A 26,924-nucleotide genomic window follows, 5' to 3' on the forward strand; every position below is an offset into this window, starting at 1 on the left:
TTCAAAAGTCTGAGGAAGGCTGAAAGTGAAGTTAGAATCTCCATTCTGACATCTTCTTATAGTTTAGTAAGGAGTCAGATCCATCCATAATAAAATTAAGTTCAGAACAAAGTAATATTTATTTTAAAACAAAATAAATTATTAAATGATTTTATAATGTGATAGTTCGTCTGATATAATTATAATAATTATTTTTATTTCATTAAAAAAATCCAACAACTATCTCTTTTAAATGTTTTGTTTTTGTTTTTAACTGCGACCTATATATGGACAGCCATATGTACATATATATTTAATGGCGATAAGAATGTTTTTATTTAATTATATTTAGCTTCATATATGTATGCACGTATGTAAATATATATAGATACTTATATGTACATATATACAGTTCAACAGCTATAGTAAATTTGAAATTCCAAAGACAACAAAGAAAACTGCGAAGAAATAACGTAGTGGCGACATAACTTATGATTTATCCCCAAGAGTGCCATACGTTTTCGTGAACAAATGAGCATGCATTCACATATACATAGATATATGTGGCGGCTTTATCGTTTCATTGACTTTAGATCCATGCTCATGCGACATACAAGCATACATTGTATATATATATACATATGTATAGGACTTTGTGTGAAGTTCGTAAATCTTGACACAGCCACGCTAGGAGCGCCGCGCAGCAAGGCAAATGAGCAAGGAAATAGGGACTTCAGCTCTTGGCGACGGACATAAACAATTGAATTTGATTATATTAATTGAAAAAATTAAAAAGAACAACTTTAATTTGGCGGTACATCACAAGTTAATGAGGAGTTGAGAAAAAAATTTGGTTGTACAAATGTATACATATATACATACATACGTATATCGATTTAGGTTTGGTTGACGCTTCTTTATTTATGACGAAATACCTTGGTGCTCTATACGTGAGCATGTATAAGAGTAAATATGTTAAATGGTGATCTTTGTGATCTATGGCTAATATTCTTAGACATACTGATTATTAAACTGATTATAATGTTTATTTATTTAAGTGCTTCTTAGCATATTAAAGAAGAAGTTTAAAGTACAAATAACAAATTTGGATTTTTTTCACAGTTCAACACAATTTGTGATCATTGAGATTTTATTTTGGAAAAATTGAATTACATATTTTAGTCAAGGTTCAGTAGTTTTTAATGTTTTTCAATGGCAACATAAACTCTTCAATTTAAACATTATTTAAAATAAGAAAAAAGAAAGTATGTCAAAAGTGCATTTTAATGCAGAGACATCATTGAGATTTAAAACGACCTTGTGAGCTAATGGCCATCCTAGCGGCACCAGGAGCGCGACTATACTATTTGCTATGTAATTCTGCTTTAATTGAAAACTTTTCGCATTTTATTAATTCTGGAAAAAACTTTTAAAAAGTGTATACCCCAAACAAACTAATAACGGTTTAGTTATTCATACGGTTTACACATTTATATCGAGCTGTATACTCTATTACAAGACCAGTTGTCTTATTTTTCCCACTCCTGTTGTAATTGAAGCTGCAGCGTTTGTCTTTTCCATTATCATTTGAGCATATTCCGCGCCTAATTTGATTGCACAACGCAAAGAGGCAAATTTAATTGAATTATACCGCGCACTTAATTTCCTACACCGCCTCACAATGATGTTAACGTTATCAACATTTTCCAACCAATATGTTTTTTCTTTCAATATGCCCGCCAAACAGCTGATTTATGAGTACCTCCTTACAATATTTTTCACACTCTTGCGTCGAGGCATAAGTGGGATCCCTCGGCGTAAGCGCAACCAACAGGTCGCTGACATTAATTGTGTATGTAGCTTGTGCAGCAGCAACAACAACGGCGCTGAGACGCGTGTTGCACAATTTAATCAAACCGAAAGAAGTGGCAAAACTTTTAAAAATGACCAAGCAGCGGCTGATTGGGTGGGTGTCCACGCAAAGTGCAGCGTGATAATGATACAATGATTACCCGGTGGGAAACTCCGGTTACACATTCATGCGACCGAAGGGCTCGCATAGCCATATGGTTGGATTAAAGCTCGCGGTCGTGCCACGTTAATTGTTGTCTCCAACAGCCAGTCGGCCGGTTTTAGTGCGTTTGGGTTTGCAATATTGTCGGCTTTACCGCTTTGTCGCGCGCATTGCCGGCTCGACACGTGCAGCTCGTTTGATGAGTTGCGCGATGTCTTGCGGCCAGCTGGCCTTTTGCAATTACACATGATCAACATTGTAGCAGCTTACCGAAAGCCTTAAAGCTGTTGCATTGTTGCAAAAATTGTAGCCATTTCGGTCGATGACGTGTGGCAGCCTGTTTGTGTGGTGTGCAAGTGTTCTATGGTATATGCAGCAGGCGGCAGTATGCCCACACCCGCCCTCTTAATTAAAGCGAATGATGTATGGCGCGTTCGTAATTCAACGCCGCCGTACGCGGCTAGTTTGTGCGTGCAGCTCGGTGACTCGGTTCTTGTGCGTAAACCGTCTCCTTTGCATCGCCGCCTGTTGCAATTGCAGAGCTTGTAGTACATGTGAATGCAGGGCGGTTTCATTGGCGCCCGTTATGCTGGATTGGAGGGCTTTGCGCTTGGCGTACTGGTGTGTACTTTGTTGGCGGCGAAAATCCGATGAGTTGTTTACATTTCCGTCAACCAAAACGTGAAATGACTGTGTACGCCATCTATTCGCCAACAAAAACAACAATCAGCTGCTGCATGCCATGCACCTAACAGTAGCGGTCGCGGGTGCAGACTTAACGGCCGTAATTAACTTTTACCGTAGGTTTGCGCTATTCACATTGTTGTTGCTGTGTGTTAGTAGCGGTGGTGACTGCATGCGTACATATTTGCCACACAGCCGATATGAGTTGCCACCGTCCCTTGAGTCATAATGGGTACTAGATGCATGTGGCAATGTGTGGGGAAAGTCGGCAACATGAGTGAGAAGAGCCAGCAACAAAGGGAAAAATAAGGAACAAAATTATAAATGTGAAATGGTGACACTATTTGCTTGCATTTGCCGCCTGTGGCACTCTGAAATTGGGACAGAGTGCAATACACACACACACCCATATATATGGCGCATACTGCGCTCTGTAATATGCGCTGTTATATTGCAATTACATTTCTGTAATATGCAGCAGGGGTCAGGGGTAGCGCTGCATCAGTTGCTAGCCTTCCCAGTACGCGGCAGCGGCAAAAGCGGGTTAAGTGCGCGAGTGTTCACGTCATTGGCGTTTAAAGTGACAGTGGTGAGGCAATGTTTGTTCAGGCATGGCAAGCGCACCGGCGTCGTTCGGGGTATACTGTTATCATCATTTCTAATGCACTTTTGTACATTACAACTTGCCCCATGCTGCATTTCGCATTTCTCTGCCGCTGTGTGTGTGTGTGTGTATGCGTGTGCGGTTAATTAATGGAGTGCAAGAAGCTTCGGTGGCATCGTTTACGATGTTTGTTGCTGGTGTTGTTGTCATCTTCTCTAATTAAATGTGTGCTCGGTTAAGTGCATGAAAGTGAATCCACTGATTCGGCTGAATGGCAACTTAAGAGCTTTTTAGCACAAACCCGATATTGACTATCGCGGTAACTGGCGCAGCAACAACACGAAGTCTCTAATTATGAATACCTTACTACGAACACGCGATTGCACAATAATTGCCGCACAAATACATTATATACATTTGTATGGATGTATATACACAGTCACATCCTTCTATATATATAATTATATTTGCGAAAGCTCAATCGACTACGAGAGATAGGTATTTTCTTAAAATTGAATGAGAATTTAACCGGTAGAGGTATTATTATACAAATATTTTAGATCAGAACCAGGTTAGAAATTGTGATATTATCATTTCTGGTGCGGTTGTATGAATTCTGAGTAACTGTTTTCAGTGAGTTCTAGTTTACACATACTTCTTTCTTCCTTGATTAAAGAACATAAAGATCTAATATATTCAAAAGTTCTATCTCTGACTGTGGACACTAAACCCAAAGACTTTTTCTCTGTCTTTCGGCATTCGATTATCATGCAACTTGCATCATTTCAAAGGTACCAACCAACGCAGAATCACTCTTGCCAACAGGTGCTATTATGGACTGAATAGGCAATTGAAAAATGAAGTCCTCTCTCATCGTACAAAAACCAAACTCTACAAGTACCTCATCATTCCTGTCTTTCTTTGTGCTGCAGAATCATGAACGATGGCAACATTCGATGAGATGGCACTAAGAGTTTTCGAGAGAAAGGTTTTGCGACAGATTTATGGTCCTTTGAACATTGGCAGCGACGAATACCGCAGACGATGGAACGATGTGCTGTATGAGTTATACGATGCCATTGATATAGTTCAGCGAATAAAAAGACAGCAGATGCGCTGGCAAGGTCAAGGTAATTTTTTTGGTTTCGAATCAAAATTTATATTATTCGAGCTCTGATCTCTCTCTATGTTGTACAATCGATTATGACTTAGATTAGCTTTATATATTTCAAATCTATGTTACAAATATTATATTCAAACAAAACTTCGTAAAAAAATAAAAAAAAAAATTTAAACAAATTTCAATTTTAATTTTTTTACAATATTCTTAAAAGCAATTTCATAATGCCGACTCATGATAAATCATGTTGCAGCGCTTCACTTAACCAGTTAAAGGGTCAAACTATTTTAAATAGTAAATCTAAAGATTTCGAACTAGTTCCTTAGCTCATATATACATGCATATACATACATATATGTAAATACATATGTGAGCAGAATGCATGTACATATGTAAAAAACATGGGTCGAACCACTCAATTACCGACAGAGTTATGGCGAGCATTTTTTCGGCAGCTTGAGTAAGTGTGGGAGAATTTATGTATAGATGCAGTGCAGTTTGCCAATTTCAGCAATGAAAATACGGCGGTGCAAGTGCTTCTTCATTTAAATAAGAACTGAAAGTGCCGGTGATAAATTTCGAACGCATACGAAAAACATTCAACAAAACCGAAATGAATCTGTAGTCTTTCGGGGCATGCGAAAGTGATTGTGTGAGAAAAGGAAAAAATTGGCAACGGCGGGAATTTCTTGCATGAGTGGATTGAGGTTCAGCATAAAAATGGCATGCAGTACAAAGACACACACGCACTCTCAAGCAGTCAGCAGCCGTGACTCAAACTTATTGGGCACAGTTCGGTGATTGTTGCATGTGCAACATGTAACCAACGGTTGCGCATCTATTTATGCCTTCATGTTGCACTCGAGTGTATCCTTTCTGAAAAGGATATCATTGAAAGCGAAATGGAATTTGAAAAAAAAAAATTCTGTGCGAACCCGCCGGTATGCCGTTAGAGTGCCATGCCGTTGGTTAATGCTGCTGCAGCGTTTCCTGTTTTCATTCTGTGCGCGTGCTTGTTTACATGGACCTTTGTCCTGTGCTCAATTCGAAGAGTGCGTTGTAGCATTTAAAGGTGCACGCCGTGTGTAGCTGATGTTTTTAGCAGCACTGGAAGGACTACACTGCCTTCACACTAAAGCGCGTTCACTATGTTCATCCCCCAGTCTCTGCTTGCGCTCGTACTCATCATATTAACATTGTAACTCATACTCACGTTTGGATTTTCTAGCGCCGCTCTTGTTGTTGTGGCTGTCAATGTCTATAACTTGCTTTGCATCCGCAACCACGTTTGTTTGCATCGGGATTTCTGGTCGATTAAGCAGGACTAGCCCGCCGTGGGTGACTGAGTGACTTTTCCCACCAACCCACCAACCACTCTGTTCGTTGCTGCCCGTACCACACTCGGTCACGTGTTTACCGCGCTGCAATTACATTTTCAATATTCTTTTTTCATTTTTTATGGCTTTACGCTCGGTCGGCTGCTGCGTTGACTAGTTACTTAAACCGTTATTATTTATTTATAGATCTCTCGAGCTGTCACATTGATATTAGTTTCGTTGGGAGGAAGTGCGAGTGGCGACGGCGTGCGGCCCATTAAGTTATGACAGCCGCGAGGGCCCAGTTAATTACGAGTATAGCTTCTTTCGTGGTTGAAGTCGAATTGAAGTGGCGCAGGCAATGATAGCAAACAAACTTATAGTTTTCACATCAGATTCATTGTAGTCACGGTGGGAAAGTTAGTAAGAAAATCGGACGGGTGTACACATTTTTTGCACAGTTTTTAATCAAAGCGTATTATGTAAATGCAGTTACATTATACAAACGTTGGTAAGCATGTTTCCCATTCGTTTGTTGCCACAAACTGCGTTGCACATTAATGCCGCATAACTTCAGCGTCGGGAGTTTACTTAGTCGCAAGATTAATGATGCGTGGTCGTTTGTCTGAAATTGCTGTTTTGTTTACGAAAGGACTGTCTGTCTGCCCGTCGCCGGTATATTATGCTCGTAGCAACAGGCGGTGCATAGTAGTATCCCAGCTGCAAATATGTATCTTATTGTCCAAAATAATTTTGTATGCGTTCGGGTACTCGCTCGTCATCATTAACTAAGTATCACCCAGAGCTTCATACAGCTTCGCTGGCTTCACATTTATCCACGCTTCGCCTCATTTATGACAGGCGTTTATTCAAATGCTTACCATTTCGACTTAGTATTTAGTTCGAATTGCAACCGCATAATTCGCTAAATGGGTTTCAGTTGTAATGAGCCATCGTCTAATCAGTGGGGTGAGTGGCGTGATTACTTGCTATGAAATTTGCATTCATTACAAACTCACACACAAACGGGAGTACATTAGTAACACAGGGAATGAAGTTATGAGCACCCATTCAGAGTCATACTTGGGATAAATATAGCGTTAAAAAGGCGGAAACCAATTTAGAATTTATAGAGTTGATCATTTATTAGCTACCAGACAACGAAGTGTTCTTCATTCTTTCTTTTATTTACGAGTACATGGAGCGTGCTCTATTTGCAAATATATTTGACCGAGTTGAATAACTCTCATAACCTCAATCCTTCTATTTGCATTGTCCTGTGATGTGGGAAGATCCACTGAGCTCTTCTCCTAAAGCAGGGTTGGATTGTCGAAATAACAGCCCTTGACCGAAGAAAATCCGGGTCAATTCGGGTAACGTAGTATGTCGCGGGAAGCTCTTCTCCTCGTTTTCTTTACCATAGCATACATTCACTACTCAACTCGTTCAACATTTTATAGCGTATCGCTGATTTTCAAATTGAAAGTATCGAAGAAATTGTACGTGTTTTTTTTATATTTTCCTACTCAAAACTATTTCCGATCGAAACATTTAACAACAATTTGCATATCTACGCTTTATTTACATATGTTTACTTTTGATTATGTTACTTTTATTTCGAATATAGTGGTTATCCTTTTCTACTTGCCATGGCAGTTACAGCCTTTACCACCTTTTCCTCGTGGTGGGGCATATACTGGCCGTGGTGGTGGATGTACTGGTCGTGGCGGTGGATGTGCCGGATACGTTTGCACAGGTACAATGATAACTTGCGGTGGCTTCTGTGGTGGTGGTCGTGGTGGAGGCGGAGGATGGTACACAACAGGAGGCGGTGCCGGCGCTGGATGATAGTATACGGGCTGCTGCGGTGCGGGGTTCTTCTTCTTGAAAGTGCCACTTACGCTTACAACAGTCAATGTGACTATCAGAATTTTCAATAATGTTGCAAGCGGATAAATCCGTCCCTTCTGATACATGGTTGCAGTGGTTGCAATTAGTCGTTCTCAAGACAGCTGATTACTTAATGAAGCAGACCCGGCGATAACTTTGAATTTATACACAAATCTTGCTCTTAGTTTGTAATTGAACAGTTAATAATGATTAGTTTCGAAGAAATGCTATCTTTTTAGACAATTAAAGTTTTTCAATAAATATGCAATTTGTTAGTAAATTTCGCATGGGAGTCCCCAAAGGCCCATCGGGGATAATTGAAAACCAATAATTTCTTAAATTGCACCAATTATAACGAGTTTCTAAAATTTAACAAACGGGTTATAACATCTGCAAATAAATATTATTATAAATCGAATTAATCATGTATGCCATTTAAGTGCGATTTCAAGTGCCGCGAAATATTTTCCCTTTGCCATAGTGAATAGATTTTGTATTTCCATACTGTTTCTTTGTGATTTATTCAACAAAATCATGTTAATATTTATTGTAATTTGCTCGCGTTGCTCATTTTCCGCTTATAAAATGCAAATCCATTCGTTGTGGCTGATAGCGAGCAAGTTGCGACATTAGCGATGGCCCACGATGTCACGTCAAATAACCGTAACAAATGTGACAAATGCGACGAACTTAATGATGACAGTCCAAATGTGTTGTCAAAAAATGCGCAACAAAGCGATTCGAAACGGAACGAAATGGAATAAAATGAAGTGAATGTATTGTTTATGATAATAAATGGCTCAAAATGCATTCACACACAATTACGCGTAAAACCTCATTTAGTAATAACACAGCAAAGTGGTGTAATCATTATGAATTAATTACCCTTTGAATATAATATGAGAATATGGATGGATGGAAGACCATGGATTGCCTTGTTGACTGTTGTTGAATATATTATCTGGATTTGGATAACTTTTTATATTCATTTGTTATAGTATTTCTTTTGAATGAATATTTAAGATTTTTTAAAAGGAACACCGCTATGCGTGGCCTAGACGAATTCAACAAATCAAATAAAGGGTGATCTATTTTGAGATTCCCTACTATTTTAAAGAAAAACACAGAAAATTCAAATTTAATAAGGAATGTTTATTATTATTCGAAAGAACATTATTTGCGGCTACGTCACAGGTGTTCCATCCCTTGAGTTCAATTTTCAATGACTCGTTCGAGCATTTCGACTCGTAACTGGCGAATGACATGCGTGATGTTTTACTAACCGTGTGATATCACACGATCTTGGTGGCCAATCGATCGGCCCAAAACGGGAAATTATCTGCTCACCGAAGTATTCTCAATATATGTCGCCGAAATAACAAGCTTCAATTTCACGCAACAAATAGTCAGTTATCATGGCGCGATAACGGTCACCATTGACGGTTACGTTCTCACCTGCATCATTTTTGAAAATATATGGACTGATGATTCGACTCTATTCGGTCGAATATTATCCAACAATGAATGATGGGTCTCAAGATGGGATATTAGTATGCTTAGTAGCGCGATTATGTTGACCATAAATTGAGGGAACCGCGAGAAATATTTTCTTCTTAGCACGTGAATTTTCGCAATAATGTTGAAAAATTTGTGAACGTTGTTCAGGCGTAAGTCTTTCTATGATGAAATGCCAAACAATACTGAACCAAAATAACATGACAGCTTGATACGACTCACGCGTGGTCTGTCAAAAAAAAAGGAGGCTATTGATAAAAGTACATACCTCTAAATATATCGGGTGATCCTATCGATATATTTTTCTACTCAAAACTACTTCCGATCCAAAAACTTGCTTGCATGTCTACGATTTATTTATATTTATTTACTTTTGATTATGTTACTTTTATTTTGAATATATTGGTTATCCTTTTCTACTTGCCATGGCAGTTACAGCCTTTACCACCTTTTCCTCCACCTTTTCCCCCACCGCCTTTACCGTAACCACCGCCGCCTCCGCCAGGATATAAAATTGGCTGTATAACCAATGTGGGTTGGAATACTTTCGGTGGAGGAGCTGGTTGGGTATAGACTGGTGCTGGATGCACTGGACGCGGTGGTGGATGCACTGGAGGTGGTGGTGGATGTACTGGTCGCGGTGGTGGTGGGGCAGGATGAACAGGTGCAGGACGTGGCGGTGCTGGATACGTTTGCACAGGTACAATGATAATTTGAGGTGGCTTCTGCGGTGGTGGTCTTGGTGCTGGCGCTGGGTGGTAAACAACTGGTGGCGGTGCCGGTGCAGGGTGGTACACAACTGGTGGCGGTGCAGGTGCTGGGTGGTACACAACTGGTGGCGGTGCCGGCGCAGGATGATAGTATACGGGTTGCTGCGGTGCGGGTGGCAGGAATGGATTCTTCTTATGGAAAGTGCCACTCACTCTTGCAACAACCAATGTAACTATCAGAATTTTCACTAATGTTGCGATCGGATAAATCCGTCCCTTCTGATACATGGTTGCAGTTGTTGCAATTCGGCGTTCTCAAAACAGCTGATTACTTAATGAAGCAGAGTCAGCGAAAACTTTGAATTTATACACAAATCTTGCTCATACTTTGTAATTGAACAGTTATTAGTGATTAGTTTCGAGTAGTAAAATAGGAAATTTGTTTAGAATTTTTTCAATAAAATGCAATTTATTAGTAAATTTCGATTGGGAGTCCCCCGCTCAATTGGGGATAATTGAAAACTAATCATTTATTAAATTGCACCAATTATAATGACGCTGTAAAACGGGTGATAACATCTTCAAATAAATATCATATATAATTAATATTGTAAGTAAATTAAGTGTGATTTGAGGTGCCGCAAAATGATTCTCTTTTCCATAGTAAAAATATTTTATTTTTTCACACTGTTTCTTCGTGATTTATTCAACAAAATCATGTTACTATTTATTGTAATTTGCTCGCGTTGCTCATTTTCCGCTTATAAAATGCAAATCCCTTCGTTGTGGCTGATGGCGCGCAAGTGGAAGCATTAACAACGGCACCGTCACATCAAATAACCGTAACAAATGTGACAGAAGCGACAATGATGACAGTTCAAATGTGTCGTCAAAAAATGCGAAGCAAAGTGATTCGAAACGGAACGAAATGGAATAAAATGAAGTGAATACCCTGCAAGACGGGTAATTTTTAGCTAACATGTTACAGCTATGTTACTCTATACATTAGCAAAAATTAATTTGTGTGTTACTTTTGTCCGAAGCGTGGGAAAGAAGTAACACTATGCCCCTACTCGTTCAACGGTTTTCTCACTCTATCCAATTACATTTTGCATAAGTGGTCTCGTTCTACGATAACACTTATACTTGTCTCCTATTGGTCAAGTTTTGACAACTAACAGTCTGTTAATTGCCTCATATATTTTCATATTTGGCATGTTATATATATGTTACCTCTGTTGAAGCAAATGTTAGCATATATGTTATCCCTATGTTATTCAGAACAGATGTATTTGTTACCGTACGGGTCATTATTTTGGTTAGCAGCTTGTTACCTATATTTGTTATCTTTTTCCGCTAACAGTTAAAAATAATTATTTTCGTTTTGTTTTTTATTTTATTTTATTACATTTTTTATTATTACAAAATCAAATATGTAGATAATACAATCATATAAACTTAAACAGTTAAACTTATTATTAAATTTTTACATTTACAAGTTATTAATATAAAAATTACATTTATATATAAATTATTATATTTATGCAATTTATGTTCTAATTTAACAAATTCAAATGATATATAATCTTATTTTATTCTTATTCTAAATATATGTATATATTTTAACAATGTTGGGTGTGGACTGGATACACCTTACGCAAACCTGCTAACAACATATCAAGAAATTCCATCCCAGCATCCAGGCATCTAACACCTAAAACAGAAAAACAAAACGAAGGATGAGTATATGTAAAATAGTACATAATAGAACTACACGCTATACAATGGCCACTAGTATTTACAAAGCTTTTAATATTTATTTTTCTTCTTATATTTAGCACTTTTCTTTTAATAATAATATTCTTTAATTTAGCACTTGAATTTTTATATATTTCTTTATATAGCTTTTAATATTAATTAATCAGTTTATATTTAACCATTGAGGTTAATATGTTCAGAATTCTGCAAACGAGCAGATACCCTGACATCCGAAAGCACTTATTTAAATGAGTTAGGTACCAACCGCTTGTTACCCAATTCATTTATTTATTTTTTTTCACTTTTGAACTACACACTTTAAATATAATAATAATTAGGTATTAATTAAGATAATTTTAAAATAACTTACATTTTCTTTTGTATCAAGTCCCGGTCTTTGTGCGTTGATTTTGCCTGCAATTTAATTAAAGCTGTATTAGTAAAAACACTCAAATTATTAGATAAACACAAATCACACTTACCTTTTTAATTGAATACTTTTATATATCTCCTGCATAAAAATTAAAATCAATTAATATTAATAATAAAATTTAACCAAAAATAACCTTACCTCTTCAAGCGACAATTTTTTTATAAAATGGCCAAATTGCGGCTTCAATTTCAGTTTTTCTTTTTTTAATGTCATATCTGTCTTCTTTTAGCATATTATTATATCAATATGCTTACAGTGGCAATATTTTTTCTCTTTCTAACGAAAGCTTTCTCCAATTCAATTCAAAGTTGTAAACAAATGTAAGTGTTGTAATTGTATGAGTAAACATCTGAAAAAGTTTGATTGTGTTTGTGCAGTTTGTTACCTCCGTCTTGCAGGGTATAGTGTTTCTCATAATGAATGGCGTAAAATGCATTCACACACAATTACGCGTAAATATTTCATTTAATAATGACATAAAATAATTGACAGTCGAAAATATGATTTGAGAATATGCGAATAAAGATTGATTGCCGCGTTGACTGTTGTTGAATATATTCATAAATTTTGATAACTTTTTAGAATATTTTAGTATGTCTTTTAAGTTAATATTTGAGGAAAAGACCTAAATAACCTTTATTTATTTATTTGGCAATTTTTGATTTCTAAAAACAAATAATTGCCGTTCTTTTTTGTTAGTAAACTACTCATTTTTAGCAGTTTCATTTTTCTTTTCATTTGATTTAATATTTATTAGATCGCATTCTACGAATTACATATATTTCACAGAAACTTTATAAAAACTAATTTTACCAAAGACTTAATTTTGCATTCGAAGCCGGTTGCCGAAAACACTTAAGCACTTACACATGCTCATGCCTCTTACAGGCAATCTTATAAATGATGAAGTCAAAATTAGCTAGAAGTTGTCACTACATACTTGTAAATTCATTGTCAAATCAAAAGTGTGCTTAAAATTCAATATACAAAGAAGACTTTTAAATATTCATACCCAAGTTTTCAATTATTTTGCAAAGTTTTGCTATCACTTTGCATGCTATTAAGTGTCGGTAACGGCATCAAAACTACGAGTGAGTTTATTATGTTTACACACTTAACTCCACCCAAGCTGGGTACGCCTCCAGTTCGAGTATATCTTTCCTAACCGTAAAACAAGTACATTGTCTTCATCATTACCATCAGCAACCCGTTACCCGTTTTCCGCCAACCGACAACTTAACATCGACATAGTCATTGCTGTTGTATAAACATAATTAATTGAGAAATGCTTATAAACCACTTAAAAGGGAGAGATCATTTTCTGCTTTCTTTGGAAAACTTTGCGCACAACTAATTTGCATAAACACTTGTGTGCAAACTGGCCTATCCGAGCACCCCCATCACCGTACCTCCTAACGAACAATACAAGACAACCGTTTTCATATTAATTTTCCATCAAAAACACCAAACCGATTGCCACCGCACCCGACACACCCGCCAATTCATCCACAGGGTCAGTCACTTACATAGCTATTTAGTAGGATGCGCACTCGTCCGGTTGGCTAGAGTTTTTTGACATGGGGTTAAGTGGTGGAAATTTACATGCCAAAGACGGCACGTAACAATGCAATCACGCACACACCTACGCACACCACACCGCCTCCATGAGTGGAGTGCGCATCCATACATGTATACTGAATACGCCCAACGCGGGCACGCAATCCTTAAAAACACGTATACGCACGGTGTCTCGAAATTAAAAACGTTAAATCACAACAATTTCTTACATTTCCGCTGCTCCTGCGAGAGCGTGTGAGGGGAGAGGGGACTTAAAGTGGAATCGTAATTAAAAAGTTAATTTGAATATGCACAGGCGTCGATCGTTTCACAGGCGTTACCGACGCAAATATTGACGGCAGCCGGGCAGAGAAGTGGGCGGTGCGTAGCAAGGCGTCGTGTCAAACGAAACGAGGCGCAAAAAGGAAGTAAACTAAAGTTAGGGAGAGCACAAAGAGTTATGCTGGCTTAGTAGTGTGTAAGTGGGTGTGTGGTGGGGTTGGAAATTCTCTCAATGTGTCGAGAGTTATATCGTATATAAGAAGTGTTTATATGAATCCTAATAAGCATAAGACTGATATTAATTTCTACTCATCATGATAGGCGCATCATGCACTAGAGGTCAGTAGTATCACAGCAACTGTCAGAAGCCCACAGGCTTCTGTTAACATGCGTCAACTATTAGCCATCAGGGATAAGGATCCAATATAGGAGACACCTCCTACCCTTTATACTTTAACTTATGCTCTTCGGAAATGGAAACGGATGCAGATGCGGATGCGGAAATAAATAACCCTCCGTCCCTATACTATTACGCCGCTATTTAACTAAATGCTTTTTGTTATTTACTTTTGTTGTTTTTATTAAGAGTCGGTTCTTCCTTTTGTTGTTGTTGTGTTTTTTATTATTTTTTATTTCCATTCGCGCTTTCCAGCTGTAGTTGCCGTCAAACGATTTCTATGCAAATTTGTTGACAATACGACTTGCAAATGAGTAGCTCGCGCGAACGCGTTTGCAGCACTCTTTCAACTTCCCCGCCCCGTGGCTTGCAGCCATTAATATGTACATAGAAATCTACAAATTTCGCTGGTTGCAAGACAAAAACGTTTATGCGTTGTTTTTAATCAAATGAGAGAGGTTGCATGTAAAAGAAAATACCGACACTGCCATTGTAAAGCATTAATTATACAGTTCAGATGAAAAGAAAACAACAACAACTACACGAAGGTGTAAAATACTAGCGGCAGTGGTGGGAGCAGCAATGGAGTTGTGTCCAGATCATTGTTAAGGCAGTTGCTACTCTACGCGGACCGTACGCCGAACGGCTCAACACCTCTTTGGGATGCTGCCAATGTTCGGATCGTAAAGCGAGTTTTGCATGCCAATCGTATTTGTGCGCCCGTTTATTGTATTTGTGTTTTGGAATTGCCGCCTGCCACACGAAACCAATTAACCGAGTGAATGCCGTTTAATTCTTAATGTTTGTACTATTTTGTTTTTCCGTAACCTCGGTCCATTCAAATGCGATTAGTTCATTTTTCAATTCCGACAAACATTTTGTAGTCCACTCACATTACAATTGCAAATACTTGACAGAGTATCTGGCACATTTTTAACTACTCCAAAGGTTCACAGCTTACGGCTTTGCATTTTTTATGTAAACTCGGTAGCTGTGAAAACTTTTGGGTCGAGCCTTGCCGATGATGAACTGTTGTAAAGTTTGATTGTTGTTAAACAATTCAGTGTGTGTTGTTTGTATATGCGTATTTAGGTTAGGATGGGTCGGTATATTTAATACAACTTCAAGGGTTTATTCAGAATTGAGGAACTTATCACAGAATATTTGTCTGTTCAACAATAAGCATTATTAATTTTCTAATGAAAAAAAATGAAGAAATATTATTTAGTTGACTGTGGAACTTGTAACAGATATGGGGCGTTATGAAACGAAGAAGTCCTAAACGGAGGGTTATCCATGAGTGAGTCTGCGTTGGATTTCTAGGTTGACATTGTTATTGGTGTTAATGCTGGTTGCAAGATAGTCGAAATTATCTACAACTGCAAAGCTATGACTGTCAACAGTGACGTGAGAGCCAAGTCGGTACGTTCACTACCAGACCCATTAGCTTCGTTCCCTTAACTAGTCTGAAGAAAACAGAACTAAAGATCACGAAACCATAAATGTTTAAAGTTCATGTTCGAATAATGTTCCTTCAACCTGTATCCATCTAATTTCGAATTTTTAGCGCTTACAAATTTGTATGTGGGAATCTTTGTTGCACATTGAGAACTACACAACATACATCACTATTTTTTATGATTGTGGGCCAACAACTGTATACTACATAAATACATATAACTCCACGTCACGTGCCGTGTATTCAGCCTCTTAGTGTATTCAATCTTCCAATTGGCCGACATTTCCAAAGGCAAAATCGCAAAGAGAAACATTTGGTCTGATCGTGTGGCTGCCGCCGTGATCTGAAAAGCATTGCGCCCATTGAACGCAAAGGAATTTCATGTGCGCGTATATATTGAGCGTGACAGGGAAATTATGTCTGTACATTAAAATGTCACTTCGCTCTGAAAATAATATGAATCTTTCTCGACCGATGAGTACGTTGGCAGCAAACGCAGCAACTGAAGGAATTGTTTTTGAAGTTTTTTATAAAATAGACACTTATATACATATATCTGGTAACAGGAGCAGAAATTTTCTGGTTCGGTATTTCGAAATGCAAAATAAATAAATTAAAAACATAAAATGATTGCCATGATCATTATATTATCAATTACTTTTCGTAACGGGTGTTACATGTTTTCTTGTCTCACTGTCTTCCGGCATCAACGAAATTTTTGGCCACAACAAACGTTGCGTACCTCGCTCTCACTGTATCATTCGTAGGAAAGGCGGTAAATGCAAACAGCCGCACCGTCACTCCGCATTCGAAATGGAATGTACAGTTGTTAGACTAATTTATTTTAGAAAATTTCTTTTAAATGTGGAATCTGTGCAGCACCCATTCTACGCCTGCTTGCACACACTCAAAATTGACAAATCTACCGAATCCACTTTCCGATTGCCACGTGCATGGTGATCAATTTACAATAATTGATTGTGTCAACAATATTTTGAAGCTAAATTTAAACCATGCAGAGCATATTGTATAATGTAAATTGTAATGATTAATTAAAGTTTACTGCAGCGATTTAGAGGGGACAAGTACTAATAGCATATATTTTTCATGAGAATGATCTGCAAAGCTTAAGTGTGCATATTTATTTTTTTTTGTGGTGAATTCCCACTCAGCTCTCTCGCATTGTTCTGCTAGTGTGACGTCAAACCACTAGATATAGTTTTTTGTTTCAAAAATGTTTAATTATGTAACATCTTGTGATATTTATTTATTTTTTTATATTTGGGTGGATTATTCTTTGAGTTAATCGCACAAATAATAATCTTTCTTTTGCCTCAAAATCTACATATACATATGTTCCCACGATTTACTATTATATTATATGAACGTTAAAGTTATAAGGAAGAGAGGAGCGATTACGGTACACACATATCTCTAAAAATCTCTTTGCCCGCAAACTTCTTGTTTGACAAGTGTACTATGATCAAATGACTAATGCTGTTCACCTATATAGACTGAACTGGAAATGTCTGGAGAACATGTGTTGTCTTGTAGAATTGTGTTGTCGATCAACAGCTTGCAACCAACAAGTGTCAAAGAAAAACTAACGTTTATGTGCTTAGGCGACAATTTCTAGTTGATTGATTTGTTGAAAGCAAATCCAGACTTCATTTACTACTGTGCGGTGTTTCAGTTTAGAGACGAGTACTCATGTGGGGCATGAAGGGGCGACTTAAAGAACGAGCTGGTGGCATACACATGTTTGAACCTATTTCTCATTATACATATACACTTATGTTTGTATAATGTTTTTATTATTTTTATGTCGCCTATGCCCGCCGCCTTGTGATGATTAACCCAATTAAATGTATACTCCACATCCACGAAGTGAAGAGCCCATGTGAGCCCTGTGAGCGGGGCACCAGAATGATGTGGGGACGAATGTGCGGTTTGAAGCGACCGCCGTGGCGGGTTGTCACATCACTCACAATCAGACATTAAATTGTCTTTATAATTTTTATTGTTTTCATTTATAATTTCGGCAGCAACTTGCATGGGACAGACGCGCAGGCAGGGGGGAAGTTGGACAGATGCATTAAGTACTTTGTCGCTGTATGCAAACAACGTCGCTGCAATAAAAAACAATAACAGAATGCGCGCCTGAATGCATCCCATGGTTCCTGTACAATTTCTCAATTCTTCGCTTCCACTTGAGACTGTCAAATTTTAATTGTGTGAATGCAGGCCGAAGTGGCGGACGAGTATTAAGCGAAAGATGCGTAGGCGAACTACCAGCTGCTGCTGCGGCGGAGAAAGTGCCGGAGAATGCCGTCGCTAATGCCACTAATGCTGGCGATGATTATGCTTAGCGTTGCGCGCTGCTAAAGAGGGGCGTTTGTACGCGCCGCATTGCCATTAGGGCGTGTGATTTTGTTTGTTCGATCGCCGTGCCGCCACTAATGCATGGTACCAGGCATTGCGATCGATTCATCAAGACGAAGTAAGGCACTGTTTTCTCAAATGCTTTTTAGCACTTATCCTAGGGCTATTATACAAGCGCGATCGTGTATTGTAAAGTTTCTCCATGAACTTTATGTGTACATGCATATATACAGAATAGAAGTAAGCTGCATCGACTTCATGCAGTGACAGTGTTTTAATGAGGCTCGTAATTGTTTTTAATTACATCAGATACGGCTTCAAGTCGCCCTACTCCGTCGACCCAGTGGGGCAAGTGTAGTATAGTGGCGCTAGATACATGTGTATGAATATGTATTCGATCATATGTAGTGTGATGGGAAAGGGATCTGACTGCGTGAAATATCAGAAGAAGCAAGCATATTATATAAATTTATTGATTCACGGTTTATTAGTATTAAATTATTTTTAATGGTATTCACTATGAAATAATAGAGAAATTATATTTTATAAATATAAATCAATTTCGTGTACAATATATTTTTAATAGAGATCAAGTAACCATGTCCAACAAACAAATCCTTAACAGGCACAGAAAGAACGTTAGAAGTAGAGATGACCACTAATTTTTCTTTCTTGTCGACCACTACCAGCTATGGTCCGGTGTATACTTTCCCAACTTTAGCTATAGCGGCTTTGTATAGCTGGACCGATCTTTCGTGACAGGCAATTTTTTTAATCTGGCCCTGGTATCAGCCAGCATCTCTACATGCTGTGGTGGACCTGGATTGCTTAAAAGCACTTCCAGCGCCACCTTTGTCAATGCGGCTTGCACCCATTACCATTGGGCCTTGGGATTATGCCTTCGGGATCAACCTCATTCAGGAAACCAATGATTATTTAGTTACAGGCCACATCAGAGAGCGACTTTTACCTCCCTTTTTGTCTTCGGCGTTTTAGCTGATGGCTTAGCCTCTTCAGAAGACCTTTGTGTTTTTAGGGTAGAGCAGGTCCGCTTGCGTATAGCCCCCCAGGTTAGGCTATCTTATTACTGAGGGCTCCAGGTATCGGTAAGCTCCGTTCGAGACTGGGCTATTTAAGGGCCCCCAGCCAGATTACTATCGAATGAAGTATTCCTTCTTTATACTTTTCTTAATAACATGTAATTTATTATATTGTATGTACATATGTATATTAAATTCACTTTATTTTTTTCTTTCAGGTAAGTGGCGCTTAAACTTGAATTTTAATAAAGTATTTTCCAATATATTTCGGTAAGTGATTTAGTTATCAATAATAGAAATGTTGGAGTCTTTACTAATGCTTTAACTGACATGAGAGGAAAATAGCCAAATTTAAAATCTGTAGAAAAGAGTTTTCGAATAAGTTTCACTGGAATGCAGGAGTCAATGCGTAACTGTTGAGAAGATTCTCAAGAATCGCATGATATTATAAATAATTGCCCTAAAACTTGCCACTGGAATATTTTTAAAGTTTACTATCAAAAACAACATTTAATAGAAAAGCTCAAATCAAAAAGTTTCAAAAAAGCTACTCAGTAAAAGCCTTGCGTTTATGAAATTACAAACTCTGCAAAAGTGATACACATTAACTGTAAAGGGGGGATCGGTCAGCCATAAAAAGGTGTTGACAGCAGTGTGACTTAAGACAAAATTTATGGATGGCAAATCTTAAGGAGAATAATAACAGACGCACGTAGAATTGAGTTATCAAACTGCAATGCGCCACCATTAACGCACAGGGGTGCTGAGAGGGTGACTCTAAACCTGTTTTTAACAGGTAAACAAATTCAATAAATTACTTGCTTCTTGTGTTGTGTTTCCATTTTAATTTGCACAACACATCTGTTTCTTTTTCACAAGTACTCATGAATGATTGGACAAAGTATTTTCGAGCAGTGAAGGGTGAGGATATGCGCTACAATTATAGCAAGTTGCACACCAAGGAACAATAATAGCCAAAAGAGCAGTCTGCAAGGCGAAAAGTTCCCGGAAACAGCAACAAAATCTCCCCGACCAATTGAAGCTATTAGGCGTAAAAACGCGACGCTATAAATTCCAATAAAGCAAACTCACGTTCACACAAAGGGCAATAAGGAGCCAGACAAAAAATAGAAATTGTAGTAAACTGTAACAGAAGGAAACATAAAAACGAGATAAAATTGGTCCATGGAGAGTCGTCGCTTTCGCAGATGCGCGGTTTGTGTGGTGCGTTATGTCAGTGGTCAGGTGCGGTGGTGGTACTGGTGGGCCATTCATGAAGTCATGCAACTAAAAAGTGAACTTCGGTTGAGTTGAGTCGTGAAGCTGCAGTAGTATAGTCGCTTAAAAATGATTTAAATGCTGCTGTTTTGTGTCAACTTGATTTAGGTGTTCAGCAACACAAGCACAACAACAATACAATGTGCAACAACAAAAATGTATTTTCGCACAACGGAAGCTAGATAAAAGCGCAGAAGAAAGGAAAATGAAAGTTCGAGGTGGCAAAAGTGTAGTTTGTTGGCGGCACAGGTGAACTGGTGGGTGACTCTTGCAGTTCGTACGTTCTTGTTGCTGGCAACACGAGTCTTTCTTTGTCAGTGCTACAAATACAAGTGTAAAAGAGTCATTTTTGTCTTATGTATCACTGGAAGTCACATTTGCATTGCAGGTGCAAATTTTTTGATATTATAGTGGTTGCGCATCACCAGCGCGTAGCATGATTGTTGGTGTACATGCGGTTGTTGTTGTCGCATTTTGCTTTACAAAGTGTACATAAACTCTTGCTTTTCTAGCCTGCCACTTTTCGCCTACTTCAGTTGCCATTGCACTGTACTTTACCGGGACGGCGCACTCGACACCGCAAACTTTCATTTGGGATTGCATGTTGACCTGCTCCAATCTTCCTCCTCAATGGCTACTCTTGCGTTGTGAGGTTTTTGTGGCACTCTCTACGGTTGTAGATTCCGCATACCATACATATTGCTAGAGAAAGCCAGTTTGCGGTGACTCTATTTTTGCTAATTCTCGACACTATTACAACTTGCATTGGCGTTGTTTGTTTGGAATTCGTGAATTTACTTAGTTTTGTTGTAGTTTACTTTGGTTAGATAAAATAGCGCGGTGACACAGTATCAGGAAAACGGACACGGAGTGGGATTCGACAGCGAAAAACATGATTACGGGGGTTTACAAGTGGAGAATCACAGTTGGAGTTTAACTAAAGTAATTAATGTACTTCTGACAGATCAAGTGCTATTAGCCATATTTTTGCATGGATATAGTATTGCATCCGAAGAAGCAGTGGAAGGCGTGTTGATGTATCTCATTGAGCTTATTTGCTGTGTAAAGAAGGCGGTGGAAACATTTTATTGATTATTGAAGAATTCTCACGTAGAAACCAAGAGGGTAATGTCCAGGGCATACTGAGTTTATAGGGGGAACACTTCTCCAACCTGCTGAATGGCAGTTAAAGCGGAACACCAGGAGATAGCACACCCGATTCCCCAATCGATGAAGATGGAACAGATGTTCCATTGCCCGACCATAAAGAAACCCGAATAGTATTTACTTGCTTGAAGAACAATGGATCGGCGGTGGCCAATGGAATGGCGGCTGAGCTATTGAAATACGACCGCGAAGAACTTATAAGGTGCATGCATCAGCTTATTTGCAGAATATGGTCTCGACGATTGGAACATAAGTGTGCTCTGCCAAATCCATAAATATAGGCACTCCAAAAATCAGTATGGCTTTAGTCCTGCCAAATTAACCATGGACCAGATATTCACCATGCGCAAAACCTTGGGAAAGACCCGAGAGAAAAGAATCGATACACGCCACATTTTCATCGATTTTTCGATCTAAATCAAATACGTTCATTCACTTCAGTTGTTATTTAACTATGTATAAAACTAAGAGTTTACTTTGTGAAACAATAGATCCAATCAATGGTATTTTCAAATTAAGATTAGCAGCTGTTTGACACATCGTAAATACTACGAAACGTTGGTGGGTCTGTTAAAATTGGAGAAAAATTAAACTGAAGATGTGGTATACCACAAAAACACATGTATGTGTACTTACATAACTGTTTTATTGTGTAAAGTCCACCGCATCATTGTGCTGTGAATGCTCTACAGCTGATCACAATAACCGAGCATGAAGACAATTGGAACAATTGTGCATACACGCGTGCAGATCACCCACATTGTATAAATTTCAAAAGAAGAAACGAAAGCAGTTACAACCACAACAACAATGTTCGTTAGTAATGCATTGAGTAGCGGTCGATATTTAACTTTGCGGCACTTTATAAATTTAACTGTTGTTGCTTGTGTTGTTGCGTCCGCCTGCGTGAGGTCCCCACAATACAGGAAACAATTATGCAAATAACAAATACTGACCTAACGATTAAATAAGTAACACAAGAAACACACATAGGACAAATACACATATACATATGTATATGTGTGTATGTACATCTATATTGAAGTATCTGCATAAGCAAATACTAATGCCGCAGGAATATTGAAAATAACTTGCGACTTCTTGAAAAATCACTTTTTTTGGTGACACTTGAACTAACAACACAAATGCAATCAACAGGCCACATGCAACATATGCGACGCATTGGATACAAACATACATATATGTATGTGTGAGTACGTTAATTATGCGAGCAAGTTGCAAGAGTGCGTTCATGTGTATGCGCCAACATGCGGCACTTTTATGCCACACTCCTCGTTTCTATTTGTTTTGCTGCCATAAATAACCAACTGCGCTCAAATGCATGCGTGTGTGTTGGTGACTTCTATTGCGTTCGCTAAATGTAAGTAATTGTTCGAATTTCAGCCAGCCGCTTGAGCCACAACTCGGTTTCGGCTTGTTCGACAGCAATTGCTAATAAATTAGAAAATTATTTGCTCTGCATGATGGCGTATGTTTAGATTAGTAGGAACGCCTTCAATTCTCCGTACACACCTACCCGAATTCCACTTACTGAGCTGCATGTGTTGCTGCTCCTTCAACCTTGGTTGAAGTTGTTGTTTGGCTTGGGTTATGCGTCAGAATTGCAATTATTTGTTTATGTTCACATTAATGCTGTGAATCATATACAAAGGATGCATAAATACTAAGTACTTACATATGTTTGTGCAAGTTTATGCTAAATAACTGTGACATGAAAGTTGTGACCACACACATCACACATCGAAAAGGTGCTGATTTTAGCCTTAAATTAACTCACAAAAGAGCGCAGCAATTCACAGGCTCACACTCTTATATTTATACAATTGTATGCCTCTGCGTTCTGCAAATTCACTGTTTTCTTTGGAAGCACTTTTGGTTGACATGCAATGCCTTTTCAGCTTATAATAAGGCTAATTCCAGCTGGCGTGTGCGCCGGCTCTCCTGTCACTGTTGGTACCATGTTACCAATCGTGATTGCTATTTATGTCTTTCTTGGCTGCCTTTTGATGTCTTATTTCCCATATGTCTTTCTAGTTTGCCATTTTACCATGCATTACTATATATAAACGTGTAACAGGTATGGACACCTACATAATCGCCCTGCTATTGCGCATTTGCTTGACCAGGCTCAGTTTGCACTTACAAATATAGGGATGAGTACGAATAAAGGTAAATGTATGTACAGTATACTATCGAAAAGCAAATCGATTGGTATTTTGGGTAATTTACTTATCGAATAATTCACTTTTCCAAATACATATGTATATACATAAATTATCTGTTTTTATAATATTAAATGCATTTTTAAACTTAAAAAATTCATTCATTTCTTTGCTTCAATAAAACATATGGATTTACATGAAAAACATATTTACATTTACATACATACATATGTATTTACTATGAAGAGAAAAATCTTGAATATTCTTTTGTTTTTTTTCTTTTGCCTTATATTTTCTGACCATTTTTGTACGACAATTCAAAACGTCTGACACCTGATTTGCATCGTTTTCATTTTTAAACCGGTGGATCAAGTAGGAGAGTTTATTTACTAAAAAGATGCGATAAACAAGAGAGTAAGTGTTTTTGCAACATCGTAAAAAACGCTGCTTGCTTCGTTTCGAATTTTTTATCACACTCTCTGAAAAGTAAATTAAAAAATTTACAAAAATTTAATCTTAAATTAAAAAATTTACTTTTTCGAGGTGCATGTGTAATCTTAAAGGTGATTAACTTTTCCGCGATTATTTACTTTCTGAGAATTTACTTTTCGAGAGTATACTGTATAAACATACTTACATATCCATATAAATTGACTGGCGCTGCATACACACAATCATACTGTATTGCAATCCTCGCAAAACATGACACTACTAAGCCGACAGGATTACGAAGCAATCGAATTAGTTCGGAATTTCATAATTAAGCGCAGGATTTTTGCACATTATACGTATACAAACTCGCAGACATATGTATGTACATATGGGAGATTTATTTGGCGATTGGGGTGGCTTAAAACGAGTATATCTTTCGAATATTATATACTCAACTGATTGTTCAAAGGTATAGCTTATTAGAATTGAGAATTCGCCTCCTATTTTACACCATACCAATATATTGAATATGAGTCTTAACAAGCAGGCAAATCCTTAATATACAATGATATTTTTGGCAATAATTTTTTGAATATTGTTAATTTTGACGAATCCGTAATTACATTATATTGTATGTATGTGATTGGCGTTGCAACCGTTTAGCCGGTTATAGCCGAATCGACGATAGTGCGCCATCTCTCTCTCTCCTTCGCAGTTCGGCGCTAGTTGGAGATCCCAAGTGTAACCAGGTCGCTCTCCACCTGGTCCCTCCAACGGAGTGGAGGCCTTCTCCTTCCTCGGCTTCCTCCGGCGGGTACTGCATCGAACACTTTCAGGGCTGGAGTGTTTTCGTCCATTCGGATAACATGATAACATGATAACAGCTTAGCCGCTGTCTTTTTATTCGCTGAACTATGTCAATGTCGTCGTATAACTCGTACAGCTCATCGTTCCATCGTCTGCGGTATTCGCCGTTGCCAATGTTCTTAGGACCATAAATCTTGCGCAAAATTTTCCTCTCGAAAACTCCTAGTGTCGTCTCATCTGATGTTGACATCGTCCAAGCTTCTGCACCGTAAAGCAGGAAGGGAATGATAAGCGACTTGTAGAGCTTGACTTTGGTTCGTCGAGAGAGGACTTTACTGTTCAATTGCCTACTCAGTCCAAAGTAGCACCTGTTGGCAAGAGTTATTCTGCGCTGGATTTCGAGGCTGACATTGTTCGTGTTGTTGATGATGGTTCCCAGGTATACGAAATTATCTACGACCTCGAAGTTATGACTGTCAACAGTGACGTGGGAGCCAAGACGCGAATGCGCCGACTGTTTGTTTAATGACAGGAGATATTTCGTCTTGTCCTCATTCACCTCCAGACCCATTCGCTTCGCCTCCTTATCCATGCGGGAAAAAGCAGAACAAACGGCGCGGTTGTTGCTTCGGATGATATCAATATCATCGGCGTACGCCAGGACCTGTACACTCTTGTAGAAGATTGCACCTTCTCGGTTTAGCTCTGCAGCTCTTATAATTTTTTCCAGCATCAGGTTAAAGAAGTCGCACGATAGTGAGTCACCTTGTCTGAAACCTCGTTTGGTATCGAACGGCTCGGAGAGGTCCTTCCAATCATGACGGAGCTTTTGGTGTTGCTCAACGTCAACTTACACAGCCGTATTAGTTTTGCGGGGATACCAAATTCAGACATCGCGGCGTAAAGGCAGCTCCTTTTCGTGCTGTCGAAAGCAGCTTTAAAATCGACATTATATTGAGTTCCTGATAATCCAAATGTGACGAAGTCATAAAAGTATTCGGTTAAGCTTCCATTCGTTATTGTGCATCGTTTTTGGGATATCGAAGAAATCTAATAATAAGTATAGTACACTCGTGTACGAGTTATAATTGAAATACAGCGGAGAAACAAGTAAGAAAGGGCTAAGTTCGGGTGTAACCGAACATTTTATACTCTCGCAAATTTATTTATTTAACTTTATTAATATTATATAATACACAATTTGACCCACATATTCGTTGGAAACCCTAATATTAGGTTAGAAGTACCGAGGTCCTCACGTTCGATATATGGGGCCTTTACAACCTATGGTCCGATTTCGGTGATTTTTAGAATGGGGCTGCCACACTATAAACGTAGTATTTGTGCAAAGTTCTGCATCGATATCTTTACTAGTGCTTACTTTATATATTGTAAAGTAAACGATTCAGATCGTCTTCAAATTCTGGTATATAGAAAGTAGGCGTGGTTGTAAAGCGATTTTGCCTATTTTCACAACATATCATTGGGATGTAAAGAAACTAATACAAACCAAGTTTCATTGAAATCGGTCGAGTAGTTCTTGAGATATGGTTTTCGACCCATAAGTGGGCGATGCCACCATTTCCATTTTGTAACAAAATCTGAGTGCAGCTTCCATATGCCATTTCTTATGTGAAATTTAGTGTTTCTGGCGATTTTCGTTAGTGAGTTTACCCACTTTTAGTAGTTTTCAACATAACTTTTGTATGGGACTACCTCCAACACCACGCCCACCGCGTGGTTACAATCCGATTTCCTTCATTTTTGGACTGTATAAGGTAGTACCTAAAAGAAACGACTCTAGAAAGTTTCCTTGATATACCTTTAGTAGTTTGCGAGATATGTACAAAAAACTTAGTAGGGAGAGGGACCACGCCCACTTCTCCAAAAAAATTACATCCACATATGCCCCTTCCT

At 38.3% G+C, this 26,924-nt stretch overlaps 1 protein-coding gene and 1 long non-coding RNA gene across 2 annotated transcripts in view; one reads left to right on the forward strand and one right to left on the reverse strand.

Annotated features, from left to right (window-relative positions):
- The window catches only part of LOC105217956 (tyrosine-protein kinase Drl), a 98,640-nt gene that overhangs the window by 14,365 nt on the left and 57,351 nt on the right, over window positions 1-26,924 (forward strand). The window lies entirely within an intron of this gene.
- LOC105217044 (uncharacterized) lies at window positions 11,273-12,435 on the reverse strand. Its single transcript, XR_008470473.1, has 3 exons — window positions 12,073-12,435; window positions 11,961-12,004; window positions 11,273-11,546 (listed from the first exon to the last, which is right to left on the reverse strand). It is a non-coding gene; the product is annotated as an uncharacterized LOC105217044 (long non-coding RNA).

Source organism: Zeugodacus cucurbitae, chromosome 3 (genome assembly GCF_028554725.1).
Source record: "Zeugodacus cucurbitae isolate PBARC_wt_2022May chromosome 3, idZeuCucr1.2, whole genome shotgun sequence".
Classification (NCBI taxonomy): domain Eukaryota; kingdom Metazoa; phylum Arthropoda; class Insecta; order Diptera; family Tephritidae; genus Zeugodacus; species Zeugodacus cucurbitae.